This window comes from Macaca fascicularis, chromosome 9 (genome assembly GCF_037993035.2).
Source record: "Macaca fascicularis isolate 582-1 chromosome 9, T2T-MFA8v1.1".
Taxonomy (NCBI): Eukaryota; Metazoa; Chordata; class Mammalia; order Primates; family Cercopithecidae; genus Macaca; species Macaca fascicularis.
Window position 1 is genome coordinate 126,495,463 of NC_088383.1, and position 12,138 is coordinate 126,507,600.

The 12,138-nt window shown below is 45.8% G+C and overlaps 1 long non-coding RNA gene across 2 annotated transcripts in view; it reads right to left on the reverse strand.

The window, feature by feature from the left end:
- Window positions 1-454: 454 nt before the first annotated feature.
- Window positions 455-12,138, reverse strand: part of LOC107130899 (uncharacterized) — a 56,743-nt gene continuing 45,059 nt past the window's right edge. The window contains exons 3-5 of one of the 2 annotated variants that reach the window (XR_012418219.1): window positions 7,377-7,465; window positions 5,817-6,243; window positions 455-2,939 (exon numbers count right to left, since the gene is read on the reverse strand). This is a non-coding gene — a long non-coding RNA (uncharacterized lncRNA). Of the gene's footprint in view, window positions 2,940-5,453; window positions 6,244-7,376; window positions 7,466-12,138 lie in introns of those variants that run through there. The other variant, XR_001493631.4, reaches the window with a different exon arrangement.

Here is a 12,138-nt window from a genome sequence, read left to right on the forward strand (position 1 = left end):
CATAGGAACGCCATGCTCCTGCTGCCCTGACTGTGGAGTACGGGGTGGCAGTCAGGCCCGTAGGTCACCCACTTTCTCAGGGCCTGACATTTGCCTTTTCTTGCCCTGCCCTTCCAGCTGGATGCAACCACTCCATGACTCCAGTGGAGGATGAGACCCTGGGATCAGTTCCTGCCCTGGCCACAGGCTTTGCTCACCATATGTTCTAGATGATCAGTATTTCTGCAACAACATCTTGCAGAAACAGTTTTAGTTCACCCACGCTGAGGTGGAGGCAGGGAAAATCAGGACTGAGTTGAAAATGCTCCAGGTTTCGTGTGCCTTTTCCATATTCTAAATGGTCAAGATTTCTGCAATAATATCCTGCAGAATTAGGTGATGTGGACAAGAGGGCTTCAGGGTGCATCAGGCAACATTATGTTTGGCTGTATGGGACAGAAAATGCCCGATCATGTAGCTTAAAGAAGATAGAGTTTTATTTTTTGTAGATAAACAAAGTTTGGAGGTAAATCTAGACCCCTGAATTAGTCCTACATCATCCATAAGAAGCTACCGCATGGCCCAAGATGGCTGCTCAAATGCCAGCAATTGCATCTGCATTTCAGACAGGAGGAGGAATGTGTGGGGAAAAGAAGGGTACACTTCCCTTTAAGGTCCCTTTATGGAAATCATATATGATTTACTTTTGCCTGTATTTCATTGTCCAGAATTTATCCCAGGGCTGCCTCTAGCTGCAGGAAATCTGGGAAAGGTAGTTTTTATTCTGGGTGGCGATGTGCCAAGCTAAAAACATCAGGGGTTCCATGTTAAAGGAAGAAGAGGGAAATGAAGAATGCTAGACACTTAGCATTTTCTGCCACATATGATCAAACAAATTTGAGAAATACTTGGTTAAACAAAGTGAAATAGGCTTCTTTACTGCAGAATCTCTCAGGCTTTAGTGCGCTCACGGGCATTGCTAATCGGTAAAAGGGGCTGTAGTAGTATGTAGCCTTTCCAAAACATACTACGTTATAGAATTGGTGTGTGTGTGAAGCACTTTATGGAACTGGTGTTCTGCAGAGGATATTCGGGTAACGCAGTCCTTGATGAACTACAGAGTTCAAAACTAACCAAGCCAGGCAACACGCTTTCATTTTAAAGACTCAATGCCATTCCTTCAATCAGCCTAGACCACCTACCCTTGATCTGACAGGCCCTGGCTAAGTGCTGAGAGAAGTTCCTCTGAGGTGGGTCCGAGCTCCATGTGGGGCCTCTTCCTGCTGGCAAAGGCTCCCCATGGAGGCTGCTCCACCAGGCAGGCAGGGAAGGGCCTGTATCCATTCCTGAGGGCTGCCATGATGAAGGACCACAAACTGGGTGCCTTCAAACAAGGGAAATCTGTTCTCCCGTGCTTCCGGAGGTCAGAAGTCTGGAATCAAGGCGTCAGCTGTGCATGTCCCCTCCGAAGGCTCTAGGGGAGGCTCCTTCTTGCCTCTTCCAGCCCCAGGAGGTTGCTGCCAATCTTGGCGCTCCTAGGTTTGCAGCTGTGTCACTCCGATCTGTGTCTGCATTGTCCCATGGTGTTCTCCCTGTGTACGTGTGTCTCTGTGTCTTTGAATGGCTTTCTCCTCTTTGTGTGTCTGTGTCCAGATTTCTCTTGTCTTATGAGGACACCAGTCACTGGATTAGGGCCTGACTAAGTCCAGTGTTGCCTCATCTTTCCTTGATTACATCTGCAAAGAGCCTGTTTCCAAATAGCACAGAGGTACCCGAGGTTAGGACTTCAACAGATCTTTTAGGGGAACCCAATGCAACCTAAACAGACAGTTTTCCCTCTTCAGCTCACACCTGAGCCAGCCTGGGGCCATGGAAAAGACCCAGCGCTGACGCTGATCCTGCAGCTCTAACCTCCAGCAAATCGACAAATCCCGCTTATCTCTAATTTATTAGCCTTTGCATGAATCTAATGCCCTTCAGTGCAGAGCCCTACAAACACACACTGTTTTCCTACTGACTCCCAGCCAGGTATGTGGTGGGGGAGCTGGGCCAGCTGGCAGAGAGCATCACCCACGGCCAGGGAGGCAGGCAGGGATGTGGCCAAATTTTCTTCCTGGGTGCCTCCTCCTAGCCACAGGTGCTCCTTGGCAACTAGGCAGCAGGGCAAGCTGGCTCTGCAGGCAGCCCAGGCCCACCTGGAGCCCATCTCCTGCCCTGGCCCTCCGACCTTCTCATGCGGCTGCGTCACGTTGAACGGCTTTGTAAGTGATGGCCTGGGTTGGTAGTGATAGGGGCACTTCGATTCTATTAATTTCAACAACCGTGGCCAGTTTGCTTTCTCTGTGCATCACAAATTCCTACCTGTCCTTCAAGGCTGTATTAGCTCACTAGGGCTATTGTAACAAAGTACTACAAACTGGGTGTTTAAATGACAGAAATGTAATATCTCACAGTTCTGGAGGCTGGAAGTCTGAAATCCAGGTGTCAGCAGGGTTCTTTTTTGTTTTGTGGGATGAAGTCTCGCTCTGTCGCCTAGGCTGGCATGCAACAGCGCGATCTTAGCTCACTGCAACCTCCGCCTCCTGGATTCAAGCGATTCTCTTGCCTCAGCCTCCTGAGTAGCTGGGACTACAGGTGCACGCCACTACACCTGGCTACTTTTTGTATTTTTCTGTAGAGATGAGGTTTCACCATGTTGGCCAGGCTGGTCTCGAACTCCGGACCTCAGGTGATTCACCTGCATTAACCTCCCAAAGTGCTGGGATTACAGGTGTGAGTCACCGTGCCTGGCCTGCTTCTTTTGGAGGTTCCTTCCTTCCTCCTTTTTGCTGGGAGGGAGAATTTGTTTGAGGTCTCTCCCTGGCTCTGGTGCTTTGCTGGCAATCTTTGGCGTTCCTTGGCTTGTAGCTGCATCAGCCCGGTCTCTGTGTTCATCTTCTTGTGTGTCTGTCTTCAAATTTCTGCTTTTTATAAGGACACAAGTTATATCAGATTGGGGTCCACCCTCTTCCACTATGACCTAATCTGAACGAATTACCTCTGCTATGCATCTACTTCCAAATAAGATCACATTCTTAGGTACTACAGGTTAGGATTTGAACATCTGAATTTTGGGATGGACTCAATTTAGCTCATAACAGAGGCCCATCAGAAATCTCGCCTCCTCCAGGAAGCCTTCTGCACTCAAACTCATGCAATCCCCCTTTCTGGAACTCCCATAGCACATAATGTCTGAGGAACTCAGTGGCCCAGGGCCACTTGGGTATTTATATTCTGTCTCTCTGAGGCTGGACTCAACTCTGGGTTGATGGCATTCATAGTTTTTGAACACAAGCGCAGCACAGCAGAAGCCTTTTTATTTGATGTTATTAGGACTGGTAGTTGGGTAGTAAATTGAAAATCCAAAAGGAATGCCAGCAAGCAGCGTGGCTCAGCATGAGGTAGGCAGCAGATTGATGCAAGAGTAGACAGCAAAGGTTAACCACTGTGTTAGTGAAATCGACGTTGGCTAGGAGAGATTCTCCTGAACAAAAAAACAAACAGCAGCCACCAAAGCCCAAGAAGGATGAAATCCGGATGCGAAGTTATCCAACTTCCCATTGAGAGTAGATTTCTTTTTAAAGGAACCATCAAGACTCTGTGCCATTTAAGACTCCTATCTGGTTTGGGTGTCAAGGGAAGTGGCCATACAAGCTGTTTGGGACTCTAAAAGTGGAATGGAATCCAGGACACAGTGAGGGGCCCCTAGGGAACCTCAATGATTTTGTTTTTGTTTTTTGAGATGGAGTCTTCCTCTGTTGCCCAGGCTGGAGTGCAGTGGCATGATCTTGGCTCACTGCAAACTCCACCTCCCGGGTTCAAGCGATTCTCCTGCCTCAGCCTCCTGAGTAGCTGGGATTACATGTGTGTGCCACCACGCCTGGCTAATTTTTGTATTTTTAGTAGAGACTGGGTTTCGCCATGTTAGCCAGGCTGGTCTCAAACTTCTGACCTCAGGTGATCTGCCCGCCTTGGCCTCCCAAAGTACTGGGATTACAGGTGTGAGCCACTGCACCTGGCTGGGAACCTGAAAGATTCTGGAAAATAAAGTTGTCTTTTGAGAGTTAAACTATAAAACAAGCATAATAGGCCCAAAGCAGGGATTGGCAAAGACTTTGTTTCACCTGTTTTGCAGTGTCAACATACCCCCAAAAGACTGGCCATCAGAAGAGTGTGTGTGTGTGTGTGTGCGCGCGGGCGAGTGTGTGTGAATGTATGTATGTGTGTTGTGCATGGCAGTGTATGCATGTGAGTGTGAGTGTGAGCATGTCTGTGGGCATGTGGGCTTGGGTAATGTGTATGATCACGTGCATGTGAGTGTGAGTATGAGCATGTCTGTGGGCATGTGGGCTTGGGTAATGTGTATGATCACGTGCATGTGAGTGTGAGTGTGAGCATGTCTGTGGGCATGTGGGCTTGGGTAATGTGTATGATCACGTGCATGTGTGTGTGAGTGGGTGTGGATATGTGGACAGCCAGGGAGGCCAAGGAGAGGGAGAATATACTGCCTTTGCCTAGCAAGGTGTAGCAAAGCCAAGCAGTGTGTCCCTGGCTTTCTGCAGGGGAAAGAGGGGGACACTGGGCCAGAAACTCATGCGCCTGGCCTCTGCTGAATCTCTGTCCATTCAGGGGAGATATATGCGTGAAGTCATTGCAATGTGACACCTGTGTACTCATCAGATCACCAACGTCATCTAATGCACTCCCATCACATTCCAGACTCACTCAGTGCTGCCATCAGCTCCCAGGAGCTCTCTCTCCAGGGAGGGAATGTGCCCACCAGCAGACACTCAGACGGAGCACGTGGGGACAGAGGCTGACAGCCTGCCTGGCCATTCCTCCTAGTTCCTCTCCTCAGACTAGCTGGTGTCCTTGTGCAAGTTACTTACCCTCTCTGAGATTCAGTTCCCTCCTCTTTGAAGTGGCTTTAATAATAGTAGCTGCCACATAGGTTGTTGTGAGGATTAATGAGATTACCCATATCATGTGCTTAGCACAATGGCTAATGGACGGCAGGCCTTCCAAAAGTATAAGCTACCATCATAATGATCAATACGATAATAAATCAAAACATCCGTATTGCTTTTCATATGTGCTCCAGCAGGCTGACTGGGAGCACAATCTGCCATCCATCCTGTATCCCCAGAGCTGAACTCAGGGCCTGGTGGACAGCATGTGCTCAGGAAGCGTTTGTTGCAGAAATGAATGAATGATAGTGAGTGGCAAGTCATGTTTCTAGGTGAGCCATTCTATACACTTGCACTTGGTGACTGGGCCACCTTTCCCTGGGGACAGCAGACCCCAATGAACTCTGGCACATTACTCACTCTTGGAGGGGAGGCAGGAAGGGAAGGAATTTGGAGATGGAGCTCCCTGAGCAGCCACCTGGTCACCAGGCCAGGGCTTGGGTCATTATCACCAAAATTCTCAGGCTGTTGAATTGGGCCATTGATATCTGCTTTTGTTTTATTTTAGTTTGGAGGGAAGCACAAGCATCACTGAGCAAAGTCAGTATCCTCCTATGCCTTGCTACTTATCCTAACTGTGATTCATGGACCAGCAAAATGGACCTCATCTAGGAGCTTGTTGGAAATGCAGAATTTCAGCCCGACCTACGGAATCAGAATCTACATGTTAACGAGATCCCCAGGGGCTGTGTGTGCATGTCAAAGTGTGAGAGTTTTCTGTCCTAGTGCCACTGCTTTGAGAACTACAGCTTGGTCATCTCTAGAAGAAAATCTAGCATTTGTGAGTTGCCACTTCTCCTGCACTCCAAAATGCACGTCCCAGTTCCTGACCCATTAGAATGAGGTTGTCCAGGGATGTATGGTGCTCTTGCTCCTTCTGGCCATCTCATCTCCCCTCTCCTCTTCTGAAGCTCTTACACTGGTCAGCAACTGGGCCCTTCTTTGCCTTTATGATGAGAAACTTCTCTGCTATTTGCTGATTGAACTGATATTTGTTTTCTTGAAAAGCGTGTTTTAATTCAAGACAGTTGTTGTTAAGGCAAATCTGTCTGCTGTGAGTTTTATCTCCTCTCTGTTGCTTCCTGGTGGTGCCACCCCAGGTCCTGGCATGCATCTTCTGCAGCCCAAGGGGCAAACAACACCCTTAGACTTCCAGACAATCCCCGGCTTCTCCTCCACGTCTTGCCTCATCTCTCCAGCTGTGCAGAACTGGCACACGGGCATGCCCTGCCTGCATTCTTCCCAGCTCATACCTGCTCTGGAGAGAAGACAAACATATGTCAATGACAACACATAAAACCCGATGACAGCCCAAGAACTCCTAAATCTTCCAAATTGCCGTCTGCACTTCCTCTCTCTTTATATCCTGGCATGCCTGAGCTGAACCGCCCCCCGGATCCAGTCCCAGCAGCTGTAATCATGTGTTCGCGTCTTCCAGCTGCTTTGGGAAACGCTGGGGTTCCAGGTACCAGCCTCTTCCTGGCTGCACCTCTCCAGAGTTGGAGACAGCTAAGGCATGAGGGTCCCTGGGAATTGGGAACAGAGGACAGGGCCTAGAGCACCTCCAGACCCAAGTGTCCTTTGACTTTGCACGTGGAAAACCAAGAAATGACTAAATCCAGTGAATTAGCCACAGGAATCCCACTGCAGGAAAAAAGAGAATCCCTAGTTGGAAGAGTTATGGCAAAGAGACAGCGCCTCCTTCTCCAGCAGCTCTATGCTAAATACGGAAACTCCAAAGAAGGGTTACAATTTTCCTTGAGCATCTGGAAATTAGGTTCTGCTCTCGGGCTCAAGTTAAAAACAGTGGTTGGAATTCTGGTGTCAACTTTGCCAGATAAGGGGGGATTGAGGCAGCTCCTTGGTGGTGAAGTGACATCCTGGCTGGCCTCTGTGCCTCAGTATTGGTGAAGGACTTTGGGAAACAAAGGCTCCAGGACAGCCCATTTGCTCATCACAGGTGCAAAGAGGCCAATACTTGGCCTCCAACGTTTTTTAAAACTCTAGAGAAGAATCTTTCACTTTGGCTGGGGCGAAGCAAAGGCATTTAATAACTCATTTCTTAATGAAGAATGAATCATTTTTAAAAGCTTTCCGCCTCTTTTACCAACTGACCCTATAATTAGAAAAAGCATTCATTTCCTTTTTACTGCTGGCTCCCTAAAGCGAGATCTAGTGGTCAGGGACTATCGGGAAACAGAAGCACACTCAAATTAGGATGCTTTAAGGAGTCCCTTAAAAAAAAATGTGTATCCTGCCCACACCTGCCTTGACTAAGGTGTGGGCAGGGTATAGGGAAACTGAAAGGGCTGGTGCGATATCCTGGAGCTGGGATCTCAGTGCAGGGCTCTTACCACTCCTGGGCCTAAAGTGCCGACAGGAGAGAGTTACCGAGTCTGGAAGGAGACAGTCAAGCGGAGAGGTGGCATTGACAGGAGCTGGGATCTTCAGCTGAGGCATGCAGCCAGCCTGAGATGACCCTGTGAGAACAGAGACAGGGGAATAAATATGCCAACTTCACTGACCGACTTCCTTCTAGTCTATCAGAGACCCCATTGACCAGACCCAGCCCAGAGCCAGAGCGGGAGCAGTCTATTACTATAGGACAGACAGGTCAGTCTCGTGGGGTAGAGAGCAGCGTGGAGAGGGGCAAAGGGTGGATCTGGAGAGGCTGAGAGGAGTCACCTGGGACCAGAGCTGCTCTTACATTCCCTCTGCACCCCGCCTGATGCATTCCTTCTTAAAGCTGCTGCCATGCAAGCATCTTGTCATTTTGCTCTGGAGCACCCGTCTGTGGTTTTCATTATTATATATTGCCTAGATCTGTCTTCTGCCAAGCCAGTTTGTAAGCCCTTAGAGACAGAGATTGCATCTCTCTTGGATTTACCCACCGCCCTGGGGTACATATGTTCCAAGTCTCCTTTGGCTTTTTACATGGAAAACCAACCAAGAAATGAATAAATCCAGTGAATTAGCCACAGGAATCCCATGGCAGGACAAAAGAGAATTCTCAGTTGGGAGAGTTGTGGCAAAGAGAGAGTACCTCCTTCCCAAGCAGCACAACGTATATACAAAACATATGGACAAGTGCGTGTGTGTGTGCTTGCGCATCAGCGAGGAGAGGGCAGGTGACGTTGCAGGTAGCAACCACCTGATCTCAGCAGCATTATACAATAAATATTTTCTTTTGTTCACATTACCTGTCCATTGCAGGTCAACATGGAGTGGTGTGCGTGTCATAGTTAGTTTGGGACCCCCGATGGTGTCTTCTCAACACACACATCCCCAATTACAACAGAAGAGAGAGTATGGAGTGAATTACTCACTGGCCCGATGTGTCCCTTCTGTACACATTTCATGGGCCAAAGTGGGCTTGTGGCCATGCCTAACTGTCACAGTCAGGGAAGGAGAAGCCTCACACGCTCAGAAAGCAGGGAACTAGAGACATTTGGTGAGCAGTCTCCCAAAGTGGCTGAGGTTGGTCTCTACCAGGGGTCCATGGAGGAATGAATAATTTTGAATTAAGTGGAACAGTGGGTGTCAATACAAATTAAATGAATAAAAAAATCTATGCCTTTTGACATAGGAATTCAAATCAGTCAACTCAGCAACAGAAAAAAATTAGCCAATCAAGTGTCCAGGAATTATAGAAATCAAATGATTTGTAAGACACAGACTAGTTTATATTACAAGACCCCATTTCTGGCTGGTTTCAGCATAGCCTATGTTGTTTGACATGAATTGTGCCTGGGATGTGGATTCTTCATTGGGGGAGAATCAAGTTCTCCCCCAATTCGATTATGTTATTGTTTTCCAGATTCTCTTGTCCTTGGCTATTCTTTAAGATTCGGACAGACTGATAAAGATCCGCTCACTGATCCTGATGCCCTCTGTGGCTCAGCTCCAAAGAGGACATAGCTGCTGCCACATCCGCTTCCCTGCGTTTTGTGGGACATCCCCATTCATGGCATTCTGCACTACCCCCAGGCATCAGTTCATAAAATTGCCTTATCCTGAGCCCTCCAAAATCCCTGGACCTTGCAGGAAATCACCTCACCTCAAAAGCAGAAAAGGGTGAAAAAACATTTTCAGATCTGGGCAATCACTTTGTTGAAAAAATTGAAACCAAGTTTTCAGGAGTATTTTCAAAAGTGGAGAAGCATGTTCACTCATCTTTAGAAACTGTCTATACCTAAAAACTGTTTAGGTAGTGATGCAGGTTGGTTGAGTTGTCATCAAATTGTCTCAGCCACTTGGCTTCCCAAAGAAATTGCCTTGAAAAATCATGAAGAGACTGAGACTAAAGATGTAAGAGATGGCAATATTTTTTAAAAAAAACAAACAAGACCAAAAAACTACGATCTCTCTTCTCTGTTCCCTCCTATTTTTAAGTAATCTTTTGCCCATCATGAACCCTGAAAACAAATGCTAATACTGCTTCTCAGAGTAAATTGTCAAAGTAATTTTGATGGCTGGACTTAGGCAGATGGACGTTTTATTTACAATGCCAAGCCAGATATCCTGGGATAAACACTAATTCATGAGATCTCTAAGGACTTTTGTGTGCCTAGAGGAGAAACATGAAAATGATCCTGTGATTGAAAAGGTGCATGATCTCATTGAGAAAGTTATTGTCGCAGTAATCTTACAAGCCTACAAAAGTTGGGTGACTAGCAAGGTCCTTCCCTGTCTTCTGAGGGGTCTGGGTCCATTCAGCTCTGGGACCTTGTTAAGGGCCCTTTGAGGTCCTGTCATCTTCAGTATTTTTTAGCAACTCACATTCTGATATGACCTGCCAGGGAGAGGGTGAAAACGATCAGCAATGGCAACTTCCACTGTTATAATTCCTTTTCCTGATGGTAAAAGCAGGACATGCTCATTGCAGAGAATTTGGAAAATATAAAATAAAAAGAAAATAAAAGGTAACCGTATTTTTCCACCCACTTATAATCACCATCAACTTTCTGATGACCTCCTCTTCTTTTTTAAGCTTCAGTTTTCCGTGTTTTGATTTTTAAATTATTTCAACCATTCATTCATCCTTATTTATTGAGAGCATACTATTGTTCTGTTCCCATCATCAGTGATGTAGCGGTAGAATAAATAATGTCCTGTTCTCATGGAAATGAAATAGTATCAGAGACAGTTACTAAAATTCAGAGGGCAGAAAGACCATGGGAAAATCTTCAAACACTTGGAAGTTAAATGGCATACTTCTAAATAATTCATGGGTCAAAGAAGGAGTCTCAAAGGGAATTAAAAACACATAGAACTCTGAGATGCAGCTAAAGCAGTGCTGAGAGGAAAATTTATAACACTAGATGCTAACATTAGAAGAGGAAACATCTGAAATCAATAATCGAAGTTCTCACTTCATAAAACTAGAAAAATAAGAAGAAAATTACACCCAAAGCAAGCAGAAGAAAGGAAATAAAAATAGGAGCAGAAATAAATTGAAAATAGGAAAATAATAGAGAAAAATCAATAAAACAAAAAGATTGTTCTTCAAAAAAAACCAATAAAATTGATACATCTCTAGAAAGACTGACAAAAATAAAAAGAGAGAAGACATATTACCACAATCTCAGAGTTGAGACAGAGGATATCACTACAAATCCTGTAGTTGCTAAAAATATGATGAGCAGATGCTTTGAACAACTTTATGCTCATAAATTCAACAACTTAAAAGGAATGAACCAATTCTGTAAATACCGCAACCTATCAAAACCCAACCCAGATGAAACAGACAATCTGAATAGCTCAAAAACTATGAAAGAAATGGACTTTGTAATTTAAAAAGCTTCAGAGACGGTTTTTCTGGAGAATTCTTAAAAAAAAAAAACCAGGAATTTTACACCATGTTATTCAGAAACTAGAAGAGAAGGGAATACTTCCCAATTCATTTTATGAAGCTGGTTTAACCTTGATTCCAAAGCCAGATAAAGATTTTACAAGAAAAGAAAATCACAGACCAGCATCTCTCATGAACTTAGATGCAAAAATCCTCAACAAAATATTAGCAAATCAAATCCAGAGAGGAATAAACATACCTTAGGGAGGTAGGGGTGACTTAACAAAATGAGCTAAGACATCACATTTAGACAGACTTAGTTTCAATTATCAGCTTCCCATGTGATACAATAACTCAACCTCAGTTTACCTATCTGTAATACAGGGGCAACACACATATTTTAGGATTGGTTCATGTATCTAGTAAATGAAATTATATGTCAAAAAAAAGTCAATGGAAGTTATATTATTTTGTCATATTTCTTTTTTTTTTTTTTTCTTTTTTTGATAGAGATAGGGTTTCACCATGTTGGCCAGGCTGGTATCGAACTCCTGAGCTCAAGTGATCCACCTGCCTTGGCCTTCCAAAGGGGATTACAGGTGTGAGCCAACACGCCCACCAGGTTTTCTCTTATGGAGGAACTAAATGTTACAGCAATAGCTGGTATTTTGTTATCGCAGACCAAGCTGACTAATACAGTCATGGCCCTTAAACGTGGCCCACGAGACCCTGCACCTTCTGGCCTCCCCTCTTTCTGATCGCTACCGTGACCTTTCCTCTGTGGCCCACTCTCTCCAGCACCACAGGCTTCCTTGGTATTCTCTGAATGACACGAGCACATTCCTACCCCAGGGCCTTTGCACTCTCATCTCCCCAGACAGCCTCACTCTTCCTCCACGGAAATTTCCCTCATTTCCTTCAAGCTTTTGTTCAAAAAGCTTCAGCCTTCTCAATGAGGCTGACCCTGAAAACTCTTTACAACTCACCTTCCCCCATTGAGCACTTCAACCCCCCTTACACGTTCTACTTAAAAAAAAAAAAATCTTCCCACATATTGATCACTTCCTAACATATGGTATCATGTATTTGTGATATTGTCTATTGCCTGTCACCCTCTGAAAAATGATAAGCTCCAGAAAATCAGGTATACGGGTCTCTGTTTTGTTCACTGAATCATTCCAAGTGCCTAGGACTCTGGCTGACACATATTTCCTGCTCCAGAAAACCTGTTGGCTGAGTGAATGAACCTCTTCCCCCAGCGAGCGAGCCTGTCGGCCGAAGAGACCACGCCATACCAGGATTTCCCAGCAGGTGGCAGCCGACGCACGCCAGAGACGGCTGGGCGCCCACACTTTGAACTCA